We start from the raw sequence: 26419 nt of genomic DNA, 5'->3' as shown, positions 1-26419 counted from the left end.
GGTTGGCAGGTAAATTACCAGTAAACTGGGTTTAATTTAATGTCACTATTCTGAGCTTCTAAATGGTAGAAGGTCTTTTTCTACACCTTATGGTGTGCTGAGTTTGTTCATATTGTATAAATTGTAGGAGGAAATAATTAGATATCTTTACTGGGAATGATTAAAATTTGGGATCTATTTCTGCCACAAACTATGCCCATTTCATGAGAAAGTAATACCAGGCAGCTACAAACTGTGCTCCATATAGAGCTAATAGTTACCAGGAAACAGGAATTGCAGGTACAATAAATAAAGTAAACACCTTCACCACACACTTTCAAGATCCAAAGCTTTTATTTTAGTTTTTTAGTTTTCCATAGATAGAAATCAAATCAAATTTAAGGGTTCCCTGGGGAACAATGTTGTTTTGATTATTGTTGTTGCATAGATCTTATTTAACACTTCTTTGGATAATACCAAATAATATGTATCTAGAATCCATTTTCCCCATCATTATATTGATGATCAGCCGCCACCTCCTGCCTTATATAAGCCATTCACAAACCTCCCCATGAAAAACATCTAACCATTTCCTAACTCACAAGAACTACTAATGCTATAGCACGCTTACCTTTTGTATTGTATGATATATACAACTTACCAGTACATGTAGTCTACGAAAGAAAGTCTAAAACAGCATAGCTGTTTTTCTAAAATGGATAGGTTTCTTACTCCGAATTTCTACTTCTCTATTCTTCCTTGAGCATCAAGAACATAACTATTACTGTAGGTAGCAAAATTACGAAAGTCGTGGGAACTAAAATAAAGCTAACACATATCTTTGACTTTCATGGCTGGATTTACATTGTGTGCATCAATGGCTCAAGCCTACTTCTATAGATAGATACATCTTCCAGCTTTTAAAGACAACAGTCCTTCAACTGAATAGTACCCTACAATCAGATCCACCATGGTAAAGTTTGTCATTGATAATACAAATTTTCTTTCTGCCAACCAACCAACCAACCAACCAACCAACCAACCAACCACAAAAGCCATTCTGCAATATGTATTTATTACTTTCCTTACTAACATTTTTAGTTCTTCCAGACATCTTGATGTTGCTTATATGCATAATAACAATAAAGATGGATAAATATAAATTGTAAATATATTTTGTACACAAGTAGCATTATCAACAAGGTTAAGTGACCAGTGAGATTCCTAGTTGGCCACTGGAGCAACAAACATGATTCTTAAAGCCACTTTCCTATAATATAATTGTTTTGTATTCAATACATTTTATTTAATTTTTAAACATATTAGAGGATACAGAACGCTTGTCACAGAAACAAAAACAGGTAACAACATCATTATTACATGGATATTGTAATTTTCAAATGTAGAGTAACTTTATGAGAACAAGCATATGTTGAACATTATTACAAGTAATTGCAAATGTATAGCAACATTATGTTCAGAAACACTGCAAGAGAATCAGGGTTCGCTCAAGCTACGTCTCCATTTTTTCTTACATGGAGGCTGGTAATAGGAAATGAGAGCATAAAAGAAAGGAAGATAAAAATAAAATCAGACTAGGTTTCTGTTTTTATCAGGTTTCTTAGTATTATTAGCACGACATAAATGGAGGGAACTAAAAAAGAGAGGACAGACTACGCCAGAGAGGACACAGAAAAGGCAAAGATGTGTCAATCAATGATAATTAACTGTAATGAAGTAAGAAAAACAACCAAACAAACCATACATTTTATATACAAATACAAACGACAAAACAAGCCATACATTTTATATACGAATAAAAACAACCAAACAAACCATACATTTTATATACGAATAAAAACAACCAAACAAACCATACATTTTATATACAGTTTAAACAGCCAAACAAACCATACTTTTTATATGAATAAAAACAACAAAACAAGCTATACATTTTATATACAAATAAAAACAACCAAACAAACCACATATTTTATATGTAAATAAAAACAACAAACCTAATCATACATTTTATATACGTATAAAAAGAAGCAAACAAACTATACATTTTATATACGAATAAAAACAACCAAACAAACCACATATTTTATATGTAAATAAAAACAACAAACCTAATCATACATTTTATATACGTATAAAAAGAACCAAACAAACTATACATTTTATATACAAATAAAAAGAACCAAACAAACCATACATTTTATATACAAATAAAGGCTAATGCAGAAATTGAATCACAAATCTCAAAACCTCACCCATCAATTTTCCCATATTTTCATGAATGAGAGATCAGAGAAATAAAATAATACAGTTATATAGTCCCTATTATAAATGTATCTGATTTTAGACATGAGATATGGTCTGCTTGGTGGTGGCCTTTTCCATAACTTTGCAAAACATATTTTCACTACTGTCATCTATGAGTCAATTTAGGGCACTCTGAGGAAGTCTGAATTGGTTTGATTTGCAATTGAGCAAAGGTTAGCAGCAATCCTAATATGGATTCCTGTGAGAGGGCAAATTACGTCAAAACCCTCCATCCCAGAACTGTTTCATCCACATGCATCACCATCATGCATTAAAATAATCTACTCTGTCTCCACATCCCCTAAAACAGAATGGGGGAATATTGGGATTAATGTGAAGAGATACTTTGTGTGCTACTTTATAGATCTTCCCGCCATTTGTCCTTTGATATTGGCCGGTCAATGCCAACTTCCTCAGCCTTTTGAAAGATGCATGGGTGAATCAAAACAAAACAAAATAGAGCAAGTTTCTGAGAACTAACAGGCATCCCTTCGTTTATCAATCATGTCAAACTCGCGACCAGCAGGTCGCATGCGGCCCACAATTAATATATTTGCAGTCCAGCGAGCTGCGAGTTTAACATTTGAAGGCAGAGTAGGCACCTGCTCTCCTCACATTGCAGGTGCCTACTCTGCTAAAAATGATTTGGCTGGGTGAAGAGGAAGGATGATGCAGTGAGGGAGCTCAGTCTTCCTGTTCCTCACTGCTCCTTCGTACGTGCCGTCTGTAGTGATGCCAGGTGCCAGAATAAGACGTCATTCCGGCCCGGCATCACTAAAATGTGCGCGTGAGGAGCAGGAAGGGAGACCCCAGAAAGAGGCCCCAGACCATCTCCCAAAGGTAGAGAGCAAAACACTGATTTCTGAGTGTGCGAGAATGTGTAAATGTGTGTGTGTGTCTGTCAGTGTGTGTGTGTGTGTGTGTCTGTCAGTGCATGTGTATGGTCAGTGTTGAGATGGCCGCGGCTGGACAGTGGAGGACTTTGAGGTGCACGGAGGCACACAGCGCCACGTCACATTCAGACGTAACGTTAACGTGCTCATCTTCACAGGATTTCAAGGAGTAGCGGGAGGATCGGCATCAGCACAGGGTGCAGACGGCACCATTGGGGGTATACCAGAGGCTGGACTACGGAGTCACATACTGGCAGCGGCAATGTGAGTGGAGTCTGCATGTTGGCTAAAAAAACCCTTTTTTTAAACAGGGGCCAGGGTTTAGTAGAGGGGGGTGCTTGGATTTAGTAGAGGGGGGACTGGGATTTAGTATAGAGGGGGTGACTGGGATTTAGTAAAGAGGGGGTGACTGGGATTTAGTACAGAGGGGGGGGGGACTGGGATTTAGTATAGAGGGAGGGGACTGGGGTTTAGTATAGGAGGGTGCTGGGGTTTAGATGAGGGGGATGCCGTTTTGTTTTTTTCTTCCACTGTACTTTTCCAAATAAACCTACATTTCTACGAAAATGTAAGTTTGTTGTTTTTGTTTTTTTTGCGGCCCACATAAACTTAAATCTTGTTTATTTGGCACATGCTGGTCTTTGAGTTTAACATGCTTGGTTTACATCCATGAAATGCCATTAACTGTATTGGAGTTGGGACCTGTAAACCTTTTCTTATACGACCCCTGAAAATAAAAGCTGCCTTAGGTACCAAAGTTCCTTTCTTTTCTGGGTATATTCTGTACCTATTTAATAAAGTGTATTCTAACGCTTTCATGTCCCTCTGCCATTAGCTAAGGATCCACCCCCAACCCGGTGAGTAAAGGGTTAAAAAAATTTTTTACACTTATCTATTTCCAGTAACAAGGTCCCTTGGTGCTGGCAAAATCTCCTCTGATATCAGCACAATGTGGGAACCTAATGTGCATGCATGGCAAGAGCAGCGCGGGCATTAGACCTTCCCAATAAAAAAAGTGTTGAATCAATGCTTTCTTATGGGGATTTTGAAGATGCTGCGTGTCCTCATGCAAAGCTAAAATAAACCCTGTGAAAAGCCAGGAAGCGCCTCTAGTGGCTGTCTGAAAGACAAACAATACAGGCAGTCTTAACCCTGCAATGTAGACATTCTCTGAAACTGCAATATGTTACATTACAGGGTTAAGGGGACAGCGAAATTGCACCCAGACTACTTCAATGAGATGGCGTGGTCTGGTTGCCTATAGTGTCACCTTAAGTACTTCAACTAACTGTTTATATTTATATGACAAATGCAATATGATTTTCTCAACATGAATGCAAGACATTTGTAAAACGTATTGTTCAGCTGCATTGCTAGTATTTTCATATTTATGATATAGTTTACCTATAGACTGTAAGCTCGTTTGAGCAGGGTCCTCTTCAACCTATAGTTCCTATAAGTTTTCTTGTAATTGTCCTATTTATAGTGAAATCCCCCCTCTTATAATATTGTAAAGCGCTACGGAATCTGTTGGCGCTCTATAAATAGTGATAATAATAATAATCACAAGGGAAAGTTAAGTTGGATGATAAATAATCTTATAGAGACAAAATTGAAAAGACTTGATGCATCTTGGTGCTTCTTTTACATGACATACACACTTATACAGTTGCTGCATCATCTAATAATACAAATGATGGTACATAACCATACATACCTTATATAACTTGTTTGCACAAATGGGGACCTCCAGCATGTCCTCCATTAAGTGCCCAAATTGGTTGATAAAATACTCTGCTTGTCCTCTACATAAATTATGCAGATTTACTCAGCCATCTATTGAATGATTTTGGTCCATAACTTGATAGTGAAATAAACCAGGTTAAGTTATCAGGGGCAGGTAACCTTTGGCACTCCAGATGTTGTGGACTACATCACCTATAATTTACTTGGGGTCATAATGCTGGAAGCATCAGGAGAGATGTAGTTTATATCTCAATAGATATCTGATTACATTTATTTCCTCTGCTGGTCATGTGTACACAGGATCTCTCTAGCTATATCTTGGTAAATAACATTACCATTTACACGATGGCAGGTTGTACATCTATATATGTAACAGATCTTGCTTCCACTGGGATAATATAACCCTCTGTAACAGTTTAAGTGTTTTGTGCAATGTAGTTTGCTATTATCCTAAGAATTGCCTTATCCTTCAGAAGCCCACAATGTATTTTACTTAATGTTTTTACTGTCTCTTCCCAAGATTCTATTTATTCATTTAAAAAGTATTTCATCATGAAGGATACATTTAGATTATTCTATAATTGTGGTGCTCTGTAGGAAAATGAGGACCGAGATGCTTTATTTTCATATTGTGGCAGACTAGATATTGTGGTGGAGGTTATAGGAGGTGGGAACAGCCGGGGAGAGCATTCTGCTCAGGTAGGGTGGAAACCTTCCAGAAAAGCTCTTAAACACAAGGCTGGAAAGATGGAGGGTGCGTCTGGATTCCAGCGACAGCTAGTTTAGCACAATGGTGGGTCATGTAATTACATTCTAGTACAAAGTGGCAGAATGAGTTATACAACATATTACATTTGTGAAGCTGGCTTTCTAATACTCTTTTTACTTATTTCCTATATTTAGCAACTCTGTTTGTGTTATGTCTGAAAAACAAAATTATATGAAGAAATCCACAAACCCATCCAGGAACTGTGTCCATCCATCTTCTCTACTTGTTGGTTATCATTAAAAATGTTGCCCTTCTCTGTCACCTACCATATTCAACGGAATGGGGAGAAACCGTAACAATGTCACCATTCTCCTCTTTATTTGCCTTCTGTGCCTGGCTGTGCCTGGAATGAACTAGATTGTGATACCGCTTGCTTAAGTTTTAATATACATCTTTAAAAAAAGTATTACATTAAAAAAGGTTAACACAAAGCACACGTGATTTTCAATGTTTTATTCAGAGGTGTTATATCCAGAGAACGGACAGTTCCACTTTAAAAGGGACACTATACGCATCAAAACAACTTTAGCTCAATAAAGTAGTTTTTCGTGTATGTATTATGCCAAAGAATGTCCCTTTAAGGACCTGCATCTATTTTTACCATTGTCCACCAAATAGCGCATTAATGCAATCTACCATTCTAGAAGTGGTTTTTATAGAGTATTACCTGTAAAGACATCAATGATTTCTGTGCAAATCATCAACATTCAGGCATGTTTTCTTTTCTAATATTTCAATTTGCCATACATTATTATGATCAACAATAATTATTATTGCTATTAAATTACATAAATTAAGGAGATTCTGTATTTGCTTTTGCTCATAGAAATAGTTTTTTCTACTTGTAACGTTTGTATAGGTTATATATATATATATATATATATATATATACACATTTTGCTTAACATTTCTAATCCAGGTCCACATTTCCAGGGTGGCAAAAGGTGACCATTCAGTTGAATATCCTATAGATCGGAGGTAATCAGCAGGTTGACTTCCATTTGTGATGAACCTACACATGCTGAATTGCATCAGTTATATATAGGGAAAAAATGTTCTAGAACAATACTGAATAGACTTGCAAATTCTATATAGTCTGCTAACCTAATGATAATTCAAATACAATGAAAATTTGTTTTTTTAATGAAATAATTTTAAATGACATGTGGTAATTATAATATTTAAATAACAAACACATAATTGATCCACAAAAATATAAACCATGCTTAATCCATGGTAGCACACATGAATATGTGACTGACTTCGTGATGGGGCAAAAAAATGAAAACACTTTTCTCAAGGTTCACTTTTAAAAGATGAATAAAGTTGAAACAATAATACTTTTTTTTTTGTATCAAACAATGTGTTGAGTGTTCTCATTTTAAATTATTCTTGAGCAATGGGGGATTTTATCCCACACATAATAAGATTACTTTTTTAAAAGGATAATTATATGTGTGGACACACTTGGAATGATTTTGTGTAAATCATAATATACCATATTTCCAGGTCTATTCGGTCCCTTTTTTTTTAATGGATCTTATATATAAAGCAGTGTATAGAGAACAATCTTGGGTTGACTTTATGCCTAGAATTTACCATCTTTATTTCAGTGTGATTGGCCAGATTCTCAGTCACACTATATGGTCGCAGAATGCTTTAAATTCTAGCACATAAAATAAATTGGGTCCAAAAATTGGGTCTTTTTAGACACACATGCTACAGAATAAAAACAGAAATAGAGTCTGTATGCATCATGTGTATAAATTAATTGTACATTTTATGATGTTTATAAAATACAAAGACACGTGGACTTCCTAGTTTTTCTAATGATCTTGGACCTACCAATGGATCAAACAAGCTTGGATAAACAATCTCAGGAGGTACACAAAACAGATTGGATGCAAAGCAAGACTGGGGATCTCAAGAGTGATAGGGGCTATTGGAGTGATATCATTTTTTTTTTTAATTTTGTTTTTTTGCGTGCATAAGGTTTACAGACATGCAGGTAATGCCACAATAGCAGGTACCGACAACTTGCATCTAACATATATATGGCATAGGTTGAATCAGAACAATTTTTTAAGAATAACATTCAGGCTTAAAGAAAGGCAAAACTTTTGGCTTGTCATCAGGTAGGCAATATCAAGTTAGAAGACAGTAATATAATGATATAATGTTTTTATTCTCTACATTCTACACTGATGTGATGATGTCAGAGTCTCATCAACTTTCCATTATTTTATTTAAAAATTGTTTAAAGCCAAGTGACTTAGTTTAGAATATATTTACCCCCTGAAAAAGTAAATCTTTTTTGAGTGAGAGATAAAGCTTTTAAAATCAACTTTAAATATTATATGGGAAAGATCACAGGGAAGTAAGTGAAGTAAGCAGAGTCACCCACCACAAATTAAAACAAAAAAAATACACAAAATTACAAATGCTACAATCTTGGATAAATTAATAATTCTCAAAATACACATAATAGATTTATATGCATTAAAACCTCGTGATTGGATTAGAATTATCAGAATTACTTTGATTACGCAGAGTTGATATGTTTGAATATATGTCTTCTCAACCTCAGACTAAAGCAGCTTAAGTTGGGGAACAAGATATAACCAAACGGGAAATTGTTGTTCCAACTCTCCCATTTTATCATACATTTTATAAGGTGGTTGTAAACCACAGCAACTTATTCTATTTAGACTCCCAAAAAAGTATAACACTAATATATGCAAAACCAATTTATTTACAGTGGATACTTAAAACAAATGTGAGTGTGGTATTTTGGTAAATGAATAAGTAAGAATTTTATAAAGCATGAACAAAGGTTCACATATTCATATTTTGTTGCAATCACAGCAGTTTTGTTTCCCATATGGAAATCAGAGACAAACTTTATCATGAACTCACTGAAAAAATATTAAACTTTTTTATTTTCTACTTAACAGTAAGAATTTTGTTTTTCATAATTTATAACATATTTTATCAGATACATACATAAAGCATTTTTTAAATGTTAAAATTCTATATATAAAAGCAAAAATATCAATAATAGATATTTTGATTCATTAATTTGTTTAGGAGGGCTGGTACGGTGCACCTAGACTTTGCACAATTCATGCAGGTAATAATTAGTATTTTCCTTGCATGTGGGAGATCTTTAGAGTCCTTGTATGTGGGATACCTTTCACCAGTTAAGATGTGTCAGACTTCCCCATTTGAACGACTTCTTCATGCACTGTCACCATACAAAAGAAAATGTATTTATTGGCAACTATAGTAAAGTTCCCTTTCTTAGTATGGTTACCATTAATAAATAAGTCAGATGTGAATTAGATTTATTTAAACTATTGATAGGCTGGACCCACATGTGTGACTTGTCATTAAATGTTAAAAAAAAATTACATAACAGGATGATAATAATAATATCAGGGACACAATGTGAAAAAATATCCTGATTTAAGTTACATAAAACCATTTCAACCTTTAATAAAAATGAATACCAGGGGTGTTGTAAGGGGGCAAAAAGGCCAGCACATTTGGTCCAAAAAGTTAAATGGATGGCCTCTCCTACTGAATCAAAGCTCTCCCAATCCCTGCCTGTAGCCGAACCCTAAAACACATTTCATGAATCACATTATAAAACCAACATTTTGAATGAATTCTGAGTATTATAAACGCTACACCTGCTGTATTAAACCCAAATCCATACTGTATTATACCTGCACATACAGCATTAGCGCAAACTTGCTGCATTGAACCTGAAGCTACCTAATTAAAACCCACAGTGATACTACCACAATGTATAATTAACTCTAAGTATGTAACAAATTCTGTAATTGGAAGTGTTATTTCTCACCGGATTCTTTTAAAGTGTATGTAAATCGCCCTAGGCTATTTTCAGTTTTATATGTTATATTATTTGGCACCATATTCTTTACACTTATAAAAGGGGGATATCAAAAATAAATAAATAAGGAAATACATTGTTAGGTGTCTTCTGAGGGACACTTATTGGTGAGGTTGTCTGACGAGGATTCGAACCCGGGTTTTCTAGTAACATTCATTTCAACTTCCCTTAACAACTGGTATGCATAGTAAGGCAATATTTCTTCTAATGAGGCAGTGAGTGTTAAAACTTCCTGCTATTAAAGGCAGCCAGATAAAACCAAAAGAAAAGCTAAATGTTATTTCATTCCAGGATCCCAAATCGCACTAGATAGAAATGTATCTTGTTTGTCCTCCTTCCTCCAGCAGAACATACAGAATATACATGTTGTCCTAATGCCTGAGTCTAATGTGACAATCATGTATCTTCTAAAGAATAAAGACACGATCATTCTGGTTAAGAAACATGGCTTCAAATGACATGATACATCTTAATGTTTATCATTCAACAGAATAGTGTGGCGGTATATCCAGATAAATACTCTGTTTGCTTTTGTATGTTTCATAAAATAAGCTTTAAAACCAGTTTTAGTCTGTTGTGAACTCCCCATAACCCACTACGTGGTAAATGATCCCCAAATAAAACACATCTGCATCCCACTAATGTTCTGTATATGTTTGCATTTCAGTAGCTGTTTTTTTACATTTGTATTTCAGCAAACTGTTTCCAAAATCACTATGTATTTAATTAAGTACTAACTTTCTCCACCGTTCAATGAGCCTACCCAGGATCAGGAAAAATGAAAAAACCTCCAGGACAACATAGTTATCATTGCTATCATCACAGATTATCTAGAAATCCACTGGAACCACAGGATAAGCCTATTCCAATGGACTTGCTGGATGAGAACGGAAAATACCTTAGAAACTTCATAGCTAGACTTTATTAATATATTGAGATATGCTATACTAGACCCACCTGGGAATGCGGGGTGAGTGAGTTATCATTTCATTATCATTTTTCTCCCCCCCACTATTTTTCTATATATTTAAAATCTTTTATAAGATGTGCAGACTGCTGTGCAGTGCTTTTCATGAAAGTGACAAAAATCACTTTGTATGACTAATTATTTAACCGAATAGGAATGTTTAATATTAAAAGAATTAACTACAGATCCCATTCAGAGGAACCTTTACTTCTACACAATGGCCACTTCTTGCTAAATTCCATATGTTGCTCCATTTAATATTTATAAATTGTAATAAGGTGATAATTACCCCTTTAAAATAAACAAAGCACTGCTGAAGTATGGCAGTATGAACTCTATCAGCTATTAGTGAAAGGTACAGAGTTCTAGTAAAACTCTACTTTTTAAGTGTGTTCCCACCATCATTTTTTCTTCAAGCAGTGATAAATTAATAGGGTCATAGGTTTAAAGATGTACTAATGACCCTAAATAATTACAATTATTATACAGCGACTCCCTAGCCAGCACTTAATTCCTTCTTAATTAGATTTGTTTATATCTGTAATATATGTTTGTTTGTTTGTTTGTTATAACTTTTTCCTTTCATAATATCTCAAAAGTCTGAAAATAATATCTGAAATTATTCATTTTTGTGTTTTACTTATTTTTGTTTCATGATTAAAAAAACAACAACTTTATCTAGCTTTCAAATTAAATATAATGTACCTCACGTCATTTCATGACGTTTCGTATCTGTCAACATAATTTTGTCTGTCAGTTACTTTATATTGTATATCCCCAATGTATATTTGTAAAGTAATGAAGAAAATGTTGACATGTTATTACTACAAATCGTAATAATAATAATAATAATATTAATATTTTTTCTTGAACTGTATCATGAGTGCTGGTGTCTATAACCAATAGAGTGACTTGTCTGCCTGTGATATTAAGTATCCAATAAGTACTTTATTATTCACTGCATACAAATGGAAAGCTTTAGATACATAAAATTAAATATAATAATAAAGATATATCAGTTTTGACATTAAGACCGTTAGCAACACTTTAGTGTAATGCAATGCTTTGCATTGGGTAAAACCCATTAAAGGGGTAGTAATTGATTAATTCAGTCTGCTTATTGATGTTTAGAATGTTTTGTATGACTTTGTAATAGAATCAATATTCCCAGTGTGCCACTGGGGTTTGAAAAAAAAAAAACTAAACCAAAAAACGGTAGACCACACACATTTTAACAAAACTTATTTTTGGGAATGCTTCCTCAAAATGCATTGGCACTCTGATTTCTATATAGAAAGCTAAATAATAACATTTACAAAGGGATAGTGTCACAAAATAAAAAAATAATCGAAGACAAGGAATGCAATTAAACCCAACTATATTAACCATTTTTCTATCTATAAATATTAACTACATACAAACATGCAGAAAACATATTTAAAAATTCATATAATCAAATAAAATAATCTCAATTTCACACAGCCTTCTGATATTTATATTTCTACTTGTTTTGACTAATTTTGTGGTAGAGAGTTACATTTATTCTGGGAAATAAATACAGTGACAATGTTATGTGTATTAGTGGTTTCGTTTTGGTGTATTTTTTTTAAAATCAATATTAGTCAACACATAAGATGGGCTGTATATGTTTTTTTCTTGATTTGTGGCATACTGTGCAACATTCACAATACAAATCATCGATAGGAGGCTAGCTTTACACTACGCATTTTTCAACAGATTTTTTTAAGACAAAATTATATAAGTGGCTTTAATGTGTAGACCACCTCATGTTCATTCCATTGACACTTTGTCCTACTCTGCTGACCCTCTTTTTTAGGATCACACAGATCAACACCAATAAAACAGTCCTGTGAATTTAAATTGCAATAAAATGTACTAGGTGTAAATTAATACTTTGTACTTGTCCTAAATTTCCTATTTATATAAATTGTCATTCGTAGATGATGAATTCCGCTAAAGATTCCAAGATTCTTTGGTCACTCCTCAAGTCACAACACGTAAAAAATTACCATCCTTTTTATAGCCATTTGATATATAAGGGTTTACTACAACATATAGTTTTGTAATGGTATCTTTTATAATTAGCTTGTCCTGCTGAACACAATTAAAAATAATAAATTCTTGTTTGAGAGATTATAAGGTGATCCATTACTTACTTAATAAAATCTTACTAATTTACTAATGTTTAGTAAAGGAGAACATTGTTCTTTAGTTCTTTGTTTATACTTTGTGCATTGCACTACTTGTGTTGCATTTTATACATGGAAAATCAAATAAATACAACAATAAAAAATAAATATATTTATGTAAAATAAATCATTAAAATAATTGCATTTTTGTGGATCTATAAAATTTTAACATGTTACACTCAGTCCTAGCATTTGTTAAACAATTAAAACTGTATTTTTTTTCTAGTTCATCAGTTTTGTGTTTTTGTGTTTAGTGTGACTCTTTGTCTTTGCTTTAGTGAGATAGTTTGCAAACTCAAGTTTTATTAAAATGTACGGACAACATGTCATCTTGTTGATTAACATATACAGAAAACATTATAGCAGATGTCCACATCAAAATTAAATTCTGATGATTCAATTAACCATTCATTAAAATTACATTCTGTTCACTTTGTCAAAATGCTATGTAATTATACATATGGAATATGTCATCACAGGGCATAAAATTAATTTGTTACCAATCTATAGTTAAATAATACTCAAATATATTCTTTAATAAAAAAAAAATCTCAAGATTGAATATGTCTATTTTATTGCCAGTTTTCAAAGCTACCATTGTTTATTTTATACAGTAAGTATTGTTATGATTCATCTGCGCTATCATGTACACAAGTAAAACCTTTCAGGATAATCGTATTGAAGTAATGAAATCTGAATTAGAATTATTTTATTTTATCCATTGAACACTACTATGCTCTTATTAATTTGTTCACTCCCAAGTGTCAGTAAAAATATAAAATCTCAATCTTAATAACTGAATAAAATTCTATGAGCATTAAATAGAATATAAAAAATATGCATGCATGTTTAATAATGCTCACAAAAAGTAAGTACACCAAGTATCTGTACTATATAAGCCGTAAGAAACCTTTATTGCAACCTACAAATAAATCCTATAGTGTACAGAGTGTTCAGAGCCTTCCTCTCAACCCTCTTGCTGTTAGGATACTGTTGTGAAGTGTGACCTACAAAAGTAGATGGGTTGCACAGGCAGAGAGAAAAGATTACACCCTTGCAGAAAAAAAAGGGTTTTATTCAGTGAGTGAAAACTAACATAAAAGCAAAGGATAAGTGTGGAGATTTATGTGTAGATAAAATATACTGCACTGCATTATATTGCATTTAACACATGTTTACACACTGCTGAGACATAAGGGTTAACACTGTCACTTTAATGATATGGGTATGTATATGTGAGGTTATATAACAGGGGAGTATGATGGAAGCTGGTCTTAACACCAGAAATGATATAACATAAAAGAGACAATACCTGACCCCGAACAACCCTGATACCCACCATAGTGCCTCACCAACCCATCACGCACCCAAACAAGGGATGGCCCTCCCTAACGCAAGGAGACATATGATAGGAACCCCCAAGACACTTCCACATAGCCGCATTAGACGCCCTGCCAACTCATCACAAGCACACATATCCCTGGCACAGGGGACACCCTCACACAGGGACACGAAAGAATAACGAAAAAGGAAACAAAGAGACCTAAGCTAGCAGACACACGACTAGAGACGACTAACAGAAGTAAATAGCGAGATAGGCAATACAACAGCCCTTGACAAGCTAAACATGACGCCAGAAGAAATACAAGAAAAGGAAGTCTAGGACACTCGAGACACCAACACTCCAGCCACTAGGAGAGACAACAAGGGGGACCAAACCAGAAAACAGGAAACAATCCCCAGACAAAAAAGAAACAAGAGTACGCCACAACAAACATAGCCCAAAAACCCCACCACTCCGTCTAGCATGTAAGGAACCGAGACACGGACGAACACCAGAGGTCCCCACACAAGCAACTGGTACTACATAACCCCTAGTAACCGAGACCACAGAGAAGCTATACTTAAAATTTCTGGGAATGTGCAACCTTCTCCAATGACACGCTACTACAAAACATATTGACACAATAATGATATGTTCCTCTAACCGACCACTATTGTTGGATTACTATGTTTTATAAATGTCATGAACATTATGTAACCACGGAAGACATACTTAAACTTGCTTGTAAACTGTCCATGCACGCTTAATAAAAAAAACCTTTGGAATGAAAAAAAAAAAAAAAAAAAAAAGGAGACAATAAAATAACTTTAGTGCATATGGAATATGTTCATCTGTTGGTATTATTCAAATATGGCGAAAGCGCATATTTTCTTGGTTTTAAACAGGGGTTATACAATACTGGTTACTAAGAAAGAATACACTGAAGAAAATATATAAGTATGGGTTAAAGGAACACTATAGTCACCTAAATTACTTTAGCTAAATAAAGCAGTTTTAGTGTATAGATCATTCCCCTGCAATTTCACTGCTCAATTCACTGTCATTTAGGAGTTAAATCACTTTGTTTCTGTTTATGCAGCCCTAGCCACACCTCCCCTGGCTATGATTGACAGAGCCTGCATGAAAAAAAAACTGGTTTCACTTTCAAACAGATGTAATTTACCTTAAATAATCTGTATCTCAATCTCTAAATTGAACTTTAATCACATATAGGAGGCTCTTGCAGGTTCTAGCAAGCTATTAACATGGCAGGGGATAAGAAAATCTTAATTAAACAGAACTTGCAATAAAGAAAGCCTAAATAGGGCTCTCTTTACAGGAAGTGTTTATGGAAGGCTGTGCAAGTCACATGTAGGGAGGTGTGACTAGGGTTCATAAACAAAGGGATTTAACTCCTAAATGGCAGAGGATTGAGCAGTGAGGCTGCAGGGGCATGTTCTATACACCAAAACTGCTTCATTAAGCTAAAGTTGTTCAGGTGACTATAGTGTCCCTTTAATATCATAAATATCCAGAGCAGCACAATAATAAATATGGTATACGTTCAACTACTTTCTTACTTTCCTACCCAAAAAGGGAAAAACACGGAGTTCACCCTCCTTCTTCTAGGTTAATTTATGAATTAAAAGAGAAAAAAGATCCATAAAATGTAGCCAGCTTTAAGGAAGGAGAGATCATTCATTGCCTTTCTAAATATACAGAAATTTACATTTTTCTCATCAAGAGTTATGGAAGAATGTGCTATTAAAAACACTTCTATACGTAAAACGCAACTCCAAAATATGAATAGTTGCTCATCGAAATGAATAAACAAATAAGTGAATTTTAAAATCTAGGAAAACCTCTGTGTTCTTAACAAAGTGTATTTCAGTAAGATAGCTAGAAAAGGAAACAAAAAACCAAAAATGAAGAATTAAAAAACGGAAAAATCAATATTTTAGAAGAGTAAAGAAAGGCTATAAGTGCAAAACAACAGGTGAAAGACAATTCGTTGTCCAAATTTGCTTTAATAGACATGCATGCATTAATTTTATTTATTTATTTAAAATTGATGTTTAATGTACATTTTAATATGATAAAAGTCACCAGTTGTCAGATACACAAAAGCATGGCACATTAGTCAGAAAAGAACCGACACAGCGGATAAAGCAAGACTGGCCTCAAAGATAATATGAAAACAAAATACACAGGACACAACATCAGAAAAGAACAAAATCATGCGTGATTATCTATTGAGGTATAGTTACAGCAATTTGCCAGTTACATAGTCATCGTGAATCCACTGATGGTGTCAACTATTAGGGGGATTTACAGGGGATTGTGGGACCACAAGACACCAAGTGCCCAAATGCAGAAAATGTAATTTTTCTGAACTGTGGTAGGGATGTTGCCAATTTATACGTGAACCTGTTTCGTAATTTGTATAACACCTCCGTATGGCATACTGCTCTCTTCTAGTTCAAAGTGATTACATATTTAGTGGCCAAAGAGATATGAGCAAAGGACACTGTAGTAGTCGGAAACAACCCAACATCCTTCTTACGAAGGGAGAGGGGACTTCACATGTTCAACATCTGGTATTGTTCCATGACCACCCTACTCAGAGAACCCGAAGGGGCACGGAGATTAAACGTACGTGCAAGAAATACCGCTCTATAGTATGCTAATACACAGGGTAGTCCCATGCCACCTTATACTGTAAGAACATTTTTAGATAACTGATTCATTATTTATTCCAAATAAAGGATGAGAAAATTTACTGAATCGTATTGCATGTGCATTGCATGGGCGTTGCGTATGTGTTTTTAAATAGAAAGCATTCTATACATCGGGCAGGCTGCATCTGCTTGGTAAGTGGGGATGACTTCAGGGATGGTGACAATAGTTCTCTTGGGATTTTAGGATGTCTGTGACCGAGTCCATACTCTGCACATATAGTCATCCACTCAATAAACTGGAGAATTAAAGGGGAGGACCTGATGTTTAGCTGTGTTGAGTTTATTACAGGAAATAAGGCCAAATGCCTACAATTCTGCCTTTCAACACTTTTGGTAAGCATAATGTGGTCCGCAAAAAGTGAAAGTTTATATGTCTAATGGTTGATAATGTCTCCCTGTATGTCAGAGTGTTGTTGGATCTTCTGGGCCAGGAGAAACAATTATGAGGACAAAGGGAACCGCTGTCACATCCCATTTGTAATTCTGAAAGGTGAGGAGTTAAAGCCTTCCCTGAACTCACAAACAGATAGGTGATTTTATAAGGCCATTACCTCTGTAATTGTCAGGGTGTCGGTCCGGTGCCCGGGACCCAGACAGTGTCCGGGCGGCGGTGCAGGACCGGGACCCAGTATGCCTGATGTTCAGAGTAGGAGTCACAGTGTGGAGGTGGATTAGCAGGGTCTGGTGCAGGGTAACGGCACGCCCCTTGGTGTTGAGCACCAGCGTTTGTGCAGCCACAACCAGAACCTGAATCAGCTTATGCGGATACCAGGAACTAGGAGCTTGAAAATTAAGCAGACCTCCCAGGAGCTTAATAGGGAGGCTCTGCAGCAAGATTGTATCCAGTACTAGAAACAAGGCAAGACTGGAGATAGACACCAAACATGAAAACAAGACAGAACTAATAGAACCCAGAAGCAGAGAAGGATAGTAAGCTAAACCCAGAACATATACACAAGACATGAGGAAAACATGAACATAACATGGGCATGACTGGACAGGACTGTACATGGACTGGGTATACAAACTAAAACAAGACAAGATAACACAGGCAAAACAAGAGGAGAAATACTACATATGGAAATCATGGGGATTTAGTCACACTATATGATCATACATTGCATAAGCCTGCCAACAACGCCAATGTACCCCATATCTGGCAGGTCCTACACTGCCTAACGTATGCTAAAACAGCCAAATAATACATATATAGCACATACCTGCAAGAAAGGGCAGAACCCTTGAGGAGCTGCCTGCAGAAACTCTGAAACAAAGGGAATGATGGAAAACAAACGGGTGTGGCAACATAAAACAAACATTTAAATGAATCCAAGAGACTGGGAAATGCAGGGACGGAATATAAGAATGAACCCAGAAACCCAGCCTAAAGAAAACCAAAAATGGAATAGAAAACCAAAAAACCAAGACAAACTAAACAAGAATTGTAACAAGAGTACTGGATACCAGAAGCCATTACCACACATCTCCACAGAACAGAGCAGGACGTGACAGTAATGAATACTGGTGGGAACCCAAAATTTAAATCACCAAGTGCATATGACTCCAATTAATCTGACAAAGGCCTTTTCTGCATCTAATGCGAGTAAAAGACCCTCTGAATGTGTCGTATTAAGGTATCTAATGACATTAAGTAGATATTTCAATTTGTCAGATCCCTGTGTGTATTGGAGTGTATTGGATTTGTGGGCAGTGTATTAAAATGGGGGGAGGGGGCAGTGTATTAGATTAGGTCTGCATGGAGGCGCTGAACGCTCCCCATGGAGATTCTGATTGGCCATGCAGCTTTTTGCCACACATGCACAATAGCCTCCCAATGCTTTCCCATAGGTCCTGCCAGAATAACCTCAGGTTGCAAGGCATCCTGGAATCTGTGAAACCGCAGGAACTCAGAGAATTCATCTCAGGCCTGTTCTGAATCCTGGCTCCCGACCTCCCCAGTGACCTCCTAATAATGGATAGGGCCCACAGACTCCAACGCCCTCGGCACTTACCTGAAACCGTTCCCAGAGATGTCATTCTGAGAGCGCATTATTTTCATGCTAAGGAGATTATAATGAAAGCCAGCCGCACAAGAACGGACTTACCTTCAGAATATTCACAAATCAAACTTTTCTCTGATCTGTAAGCTTCCACGCTCTGGACCATAAAGACCTATCAGCCGGTGACCGAGGCCTTACGTGAGCTCCACATCTTGTACCGATGAGGCTTTCTCACCAAACTACTGGTGAACAGGAATGGGACTATGACCACCATTACGTCCCTTGATGAAGGTCTGTGCATCCTACCCCAATGAAACCTATCGACCAGTTCTGTTTCACCATCTGGGGCCTCTCCTGGAAAGCTGAGACCGGAGTGGAAGAGGTCACCGGAGAAACGCAAAGCTGACACACAACCGTGAGCAACATACAGGATCTGCATCAGAGCTACCGCAGGTTTTTCACGTCCAACACCTAGCTTGTGTTTTAAAGCACACAGTATATTAACCACTGCTCTCATGAGTAAATATCCTCTCTGTAGTGCTATATGCCTCGTTAGCTACCAGCATGGCCTGGGGGTTTGAACCCCTTGGACTGCCCCTTATTGGTCGTTGCGATGCAGACTGCTTAGCATTTTGTTTAACTATCCACTACCAAGGGATGCAATTTCTAAATAGACCCCCCCCAAAATAAAAAAAAATACTTTTGTTATTGCAATAGGCTCTTATGTACCAATGTTTTATTGTTGATACTGTGACCTACTACTGTTGGTCTTTCTACGGGCTCACCTGTACTACAACTCTATCTCCTGCTAACTGTACTTATCTGCTGGATGTATATGTTGTATGATTACTGTTCTGTTTGCAGATTCCAGTCTACTCTTCTGATTCATGTTTCAAATGCGGTACCTTGTACACTGAACCACACTGAAATTACGTAGATAACTTGATTCAAATATAGCTTGCACCTCCTGGCCAGCCCTACCTACCCTGGGACACCCCTGGCCGTAATGCATGCACCCCATGAAAATTTTTCCACAGCATGCCCACTACTCTGGATAATGATGTATATACTTTTTTTATGTTTCGTATGTTTTTTTCTGGTTGTTATGTTTATATGTTACCTACCCCGACTTGCCTATCTATCCTAAGGTACCTATACTCTCACCGACACTCTACGTTCACCAAGACCCCCCACAAATCACCATGCGGGCAACCAAACCTGATCACAATTTCAGCTGGGCTTACTTCCCTGTTCTAAAACCACCCGAACAAAATATTCCCAGATATTCTATATGGATTATAACCCCCCTTAACTGGTCTCTTTATATTTATGGTATATAAAGACCCTCCTACCAAGCAAGATTTCCAACAGCACTGTGTATTGCATAAATTATTATTATTATGTTATTATTTATATAGCGCTAACAAATTCCGCAGCGCTTTACAGTGGGTGGATGAACAAATATGTAACAGACAAGTTGGACAACAGGAACAGAGGGGTTGAGGGCCCTGCTCAATGAGCTTATATGCTAGAGGGAGTGGGGTAAATTGACACAAAAGGTAAGGATGGTATTAGACTAATGACAGTTGCAACAGAGGAATCAGTCGGGAGCTATTGACAGTTTAATTGATACGCTTTTATGAAGAAGTGGATTTTTAATGATTTTTTTAAGGAGTGGAGACTGGGTGAGCATCTAACGGAGGAGGGAAGTGAGATCCACAGGAACGGTGCAGCCCTCGAGAAATCTTGAAGGCGAGCATAAGAGGTGGGAGTATTTTAACAAAACCATTTGCAAGAATCCCCAGTGTAGGTGATTATTATTATTATTATTTTATTATATATACAGCGCCATCAGATTCCATAGCGCTGTACAATGGGTGGACTAACAGACATGTAATTGTAACCAGACAACTGGACGTACAGGAACAGAGGGGTTGAGGGCCCTGCTCAATGAGCTTACACTCTAGAGGGAATGGGGTATAGTGACACAAAGGGTAAAAGTAGGGGTACAAAGCAGGTTGTTAGAAAAGTATTCACTGAGGGCTTAGTAGGTAATTTTGACAGTTGCAGGAGATGAGTCATGGAGGGTGGGGGATAAAAACCTGCTAACAGTTTAATTGATATGCTTTCTCGAAGAAGTGAGTGTCACGGTGCTCAGCGCGACATCCAGACTGCCAGGCGATGTCGCCCCAGAAGTGCCCAATAAGGGATTTGAACATAGGTGCTTTGTGGTCCTGGGCCTGCTGTTTCTCCTCTGGGCCACCATGCAGCTCAAGCAATAGCTTGAAGTCTAATCTTGCCTTGTATCCAGCACTGGGGGTTGGAATTTACCTGACACTGGTCCTGTCACTCATGGTTCACCTGTGGCTGATCATTGATTAGCCAGGTATAAGACACTGCCTCTCCCTGAGGGCAGTGTCAGTTCATTGACTCTGCTCCTGCTGTCTGGGTCCTGTTTTTGTGTATCCAGATCGTTTGCTCCTGGCTCCTGACCTTGGCTTTCTATTCGTGCATCCTAACTTCTGGCATCCTCTGACTTTGGCTACCCTCGCTTATCCTGACTTCTGGCACTCTTTGACCTTTGGCTCACCCCCTAACGATTCTCCTGCTTGTGTCCGTACCTGTACTGCGACTTGGAGCATTATCCTGCACAGCCCCCGTGCACAGACTCACAGGCCAGGTGAATTTTTACCTGACCACCTTGGCCTGTGTTTAATTGCAAGGGTGAGCACATATCTCTGCATACCGGGCTCCCAACTAAGGTAAGCCATGACAGTGAGTTTTCAATGGATTTTTGAATGAGTGGAGACTGGGTGAAAGTCTTACTGAAAAGGGAAGGGAGTTGCACAGAGGAGGTGCAGCCCTGGAGAAATCTTGGAGGCGAGCATTAGAGGTGGGAGTACAGACAGAGAATATACGTAAGTCTTTGGCAGAGCATAGGGGCCTCGACGGGACATACTTGTGTATTAGGGAGGATAGGTAGGTTGGAGCAGCATTAAGTAGGGACTTGTAAGCAAGCACCAGAATTTTAAATTGAGCCCTATATCTAATTGGAAACCAATGCAGGGACTGAGAGAGCGGAAAGGCGTGGGAGGTGCGAGCGGACAGGAAAATGAGCCTCGCCGCAGCGGTGCAATCTGGGAACTCGTAAGACCACTGAGAAGGGAATTGCAGTAGTCAAGGCGAGAGAGAACAACAGCATCCAGCGGTGAATAGGGGCGTATGCGCGCTATGTTTTTGAGATGGAAGCGCATTATTACTGAATGTGGATGCCAAAGTCTTCGCAAACGCCTTTTCGATGTCTAGGGAAAGAAGTACTCTACTTTGATGTTGCTTGTGTATAGAATACAGTAGATTAAGTGCTTTATGGGTTCAATCTGTGCCCTGTCGTCCACTGACGAAACCAACTTGGTCAAAATGAATTAGGTGAGGCAGTATATTTTTGATTCGGTTAGCGTTCACCAGACGTCATAAAGATTGTGGCTGTGCATCAATTTAGTTAGAGCCTGGCAGGCAGTTTTAATTCTCCTTTTCCTGAATGACCCACTTTGGGTAGAAAAATCTAGGGATAGATCTAATATATGGTTAAAATCTTCCCAAATCGAAGGTATACCCTTCTGGATTGGGGTGAGTTTGGACAAAAGGTGTTGTAAGAAAATGAGTTGTCCCAAATTCAGCACAAAAATGTTGACAAGAGTGTGAAGCGTATTATTTAAGAGACAAACCAAAATAAGATAGCAGCCCCGAGGGTCAGTCAGACTCTGGAGTAATTCAAATGCCACAGATCTTTGCATGAATATGGATACTCCCCTTGCCTTAGTGAGATAGGCAGCATGGTGTTGGACCGGGTAATGTGTCAAGCCAGAGGAAGGTAGTTTTGCTTTAAGAAAATGCGTCTCTTGCAGAAGCACTCTCTGCCCATGCTCGTTGTGCATCTTTAAGTAGCATGCGCCTTTTATGATGTGTGTTAAGACCTCGGACATTATGGAAGTATACTGTCATACTATAAGGCGGTGACAGGGAGCTGAATAAATATCTAGAGTGTCTATAGGGTTGTGTGCGGGTTTGTCTATTGGGAGTTGTCTTCTGCTTATGAACTGGGTGGTATGGGCGGTGTAACATTGACCAGGCCCTATTCAGTTCGCCCACAGCTTGGGTTTTTAATGGGGGATTCCTATTGATCCCTTTCCTATTAACTATGGGACTAGACAGGGATGTCTATTCTACCCAAGCTTCAATATGTTTTTCAAACCTTACAGATTAAAATCCCATGATTTTTTTTGGGATTTTTTTTTACCAAACTGCATAAAGCAATTGATAAGTTTGTCTGGAATGGGAGGCGACCTAGAGTGGCAATTCAAAACTTGACTGCACCAACAAATGAAGGTGGTATGGGAATGCCAAATATCAGGCAATATTACCAGGCAGCAATATTGAGCAATGTCCTTGCAGCTTTAGCTGGTCCAAAACCCCCACAGTGGGTATACATAGCAGACCACTGGGTGAATTTAAGTCAGCCTGAGATAATATGGCTACCAAAATCAATGCGCCCCCCGCTACCGCAGTGTCTCCCATCTACAACTACCATACTCTTGTTATGAGACACTTACAGGAAAAGCAAGTGTTACCACACATTTTTAGCGACCCACACTCCTGCCCTGCTTTGTCCAAGATTTTTACTTTAGGATATGGGAGCAGGCTGGGGTGAAGTATGTGCACCAGTTATGTAAGCAGAATAAACTGTTTCCCTTCTAAACCTTAAAGGACCACTATAGGCACCCATACCACTTCAGAGTAATGAAGTGGTCTGGGTGCCAGGTCCAGCTAGGATTAAACCTTTCTTCTATAAACATAGCAGTTTCTCCGAATAATGGGGTTAATCCAGCCTCTAGTGGCTGTCTCATTGACATAATGGGGTTAATCCAGCCTCTAGTGGCTGTCTCATTGTAATGGGGTTAATCCAGCCTCTAGTGGCTGTCTCATTGACAGCCGCCAGAGGAGCTTCCGCACTTCTCACTGTGATTTTCACAGTGAGAAGACGCCAGCGTCCATAGGAAAGCATTGAGAATGCTTTCCTATGGACTGGCTGAATGGCTCTTGCCGCGCATGCGCATTCAGCCGATTACGGCAATATGGAGGAGAGGAGGAGGAGAGTTCCCCGCCCGGCGCTGGAGAAAGAGGTAAATTGAACCCCTTCCATCCCCTAGAGCCTGGCGGAAAGGGGGCCCTGAGGGTGGGGGCACCCTCAGGGCACTATAGTGCCAGGAAAACGAGTATGTTTTCCTGGCACTATAGTGATCCTTTAAGCTTTATGTACTCAGTTCAACAAACAGCCCAATTTTCATATACCCAACTTCAGAGCTGGTTGTCACAACTTGACCTAAAAGAATGCCCAGAGGGGAGACCGCATAGCCAACCACTTTAAGGTTTTGAACTGCTCTGCTGTAGTGCAGTTATGCCCCCAAAATCTATTTCTACCATTTATAAACTCCTACACAATCCACTCTCACCATCCCGCTTCTCGTGCCTCAGAGCCTGGGAGGCTGAGATAGGTCACCAGATAATGGAAGACCAATGGTCTAAAGTGTTTACAATATCCAAAGGTAATACCTTGAATGCGACCCATGGTGAAACCCTGAGAAAAGTCCTATCTAGGTGGTACATGGTGCCGACAAGCAAAAATATCATGCACACATTGAGACAAATGTTGGAGATGTGGGTCCGGCCACGGCACGATGCTCCACATTTGGTCGCAGTGCCCCGTCCTAACCCAGTATTGGGAACAGACACTCTCGCTGATTAATAAGTGCACTGGTATATGGTTAGCAAACTCACCGGAGTGCTTTTAATCTTCCCAGACGTGGCAAATCGCTCTACTAAATACCTAATACTCTATATTTTGGTGGCTCCACTCTCACTACTCGCCCCTAAATGGTTATCTACCACTGCCACATCACAGAACGAACTGATCGCTCACATCACACAAAAGGGTAAACTGGAAAGAATAGCTAGAAAGGGCCCAATGAACAACCTATTTTGTCAAATAGCCTGGAATATGTGGGATTCATGCACCAATGAGTCCCCATAAATGGGATATACATGGCCCTTCTCCCTTGGATTTTCAGCTTGTTCTGCTATTTTTCGTGTGAGATTAAAAATACAGTGCAGTGTATGGAGAGAGACAGGGATAGGAAGCTACATCTTATCCCTGCTTCTATCTCCTGACTGCATCCGCAGGGGAGCAGCACATGCAGCCAGCAACTCTTAGACTGCAGAGACAGCCTACAGATCAGGTAAGTGAGGCGTGGGTGGGGGGGAAGAGAGAGCCTATAAATCAAGTAAGTGAGAGATGGGGAGGTGGGTCTGCAAGAAGCAGGAAGGGTCTGCAAAGAGCAGAAAGTGGCAGAAGGAGCACAAAGGTAAAGGAGCAGAAAGAATCAGAAGGAGCACAAAGATAAAGTAGGAGAAGGAGCAGAAATGGATCAGAAAGAGAAAGGAGCAGAAGAGCGTAAAATAAGCAGAACGTAGCAAAAGGGTAAAGGAGCAGAAGGAGAGAAGACAGTGTCAGAAGAAAAAGAAGACTGTCAAATGAAGGAGAAGAAAAGGAGATTGGAGCAGGAAGGACATGTGAAGTGAACCCTACACTTTATTCTGGACACCACATCATAAGGCTTTGGTACCTGGGCCTGGCAGGAAAACTTTGGACATTCTCATCTCCCCAGGTAAAAAAAAATATCAGTGTTAATGTGTTCACTTTTTATTTATTGAGTGTCAGGGAGCACAGAGTGCCGTTGGGTAGAGGTGTCGCTGATTGGCTATTCACCCTGGCTTTATGTGATCATGACTATGCCCCTTCCCTTTCATGACACTGTCACAAAGGGACCAAGCATGGATGTCATTACAATTATGCCCCCCCCCTGGAAAAATTCCTGCGGACGCCCATGGGGACATACCCTAATTATTTGAAGTCTCAGCCCTCACATGGAGCCTGATATTGCTCTCACGCGCTATGAACACAGTGACAACCGATGGTACCCACCCTCCCTTCCTATTCCCTCCCCACCCAAGCACCTTTGGCTTGTTTTAGTCTGCCACTCCCCCCTCTCCCCCCCTCCCCCCGGCCAGAACCCATTCTTCTTGATGGTAGCATTGACTCGTTACTCCCCCCATGATTTGCTGCATAGGAAAACCATATGTCTGTGCTTCTCATGAGGAAACACTAACATATTTCAAATACAGATATATGTCCGATACCAGGACATTGCTAATGTTCATGTGTTCCGGTGTCCCTACAATTCTCTTTCTTTCTCTTTTTTTGGACTCATGATCCTGTGTGACATGAGGTATGTTAAACTTTATACAAAGACCATGATCTGCACATGATGTACCAATAAAACTTTAATATACCAAAAAAAAAATGTTATTTGAAGAATGCCACATGTAAGGCAGGCTGGTGTTTATGAGGATGTTCAATTCTTTGTCATTTAAAGTAAAAAAAAAAAAAAAAAAAAAAAAAAGGAAGCACCATACAAAAATAAAATGGTAATAT

Source organism: Pelobates fuscus, chromosome 5 (assembly GCF_036172605.1).
Source record: "Pelobates fuscus isolate aPelFus1 chromosome 5, aPelFus1.pri, whole genome shotgun sequence".
NCBI lineage: Eukaryota > Metazoa > Chordata > Amphibia > Anura > Pelobatidae > Pelobates > Pelobates fuscus.
This window is presented reverse-complemented; position numbering follows the sequence as displayed.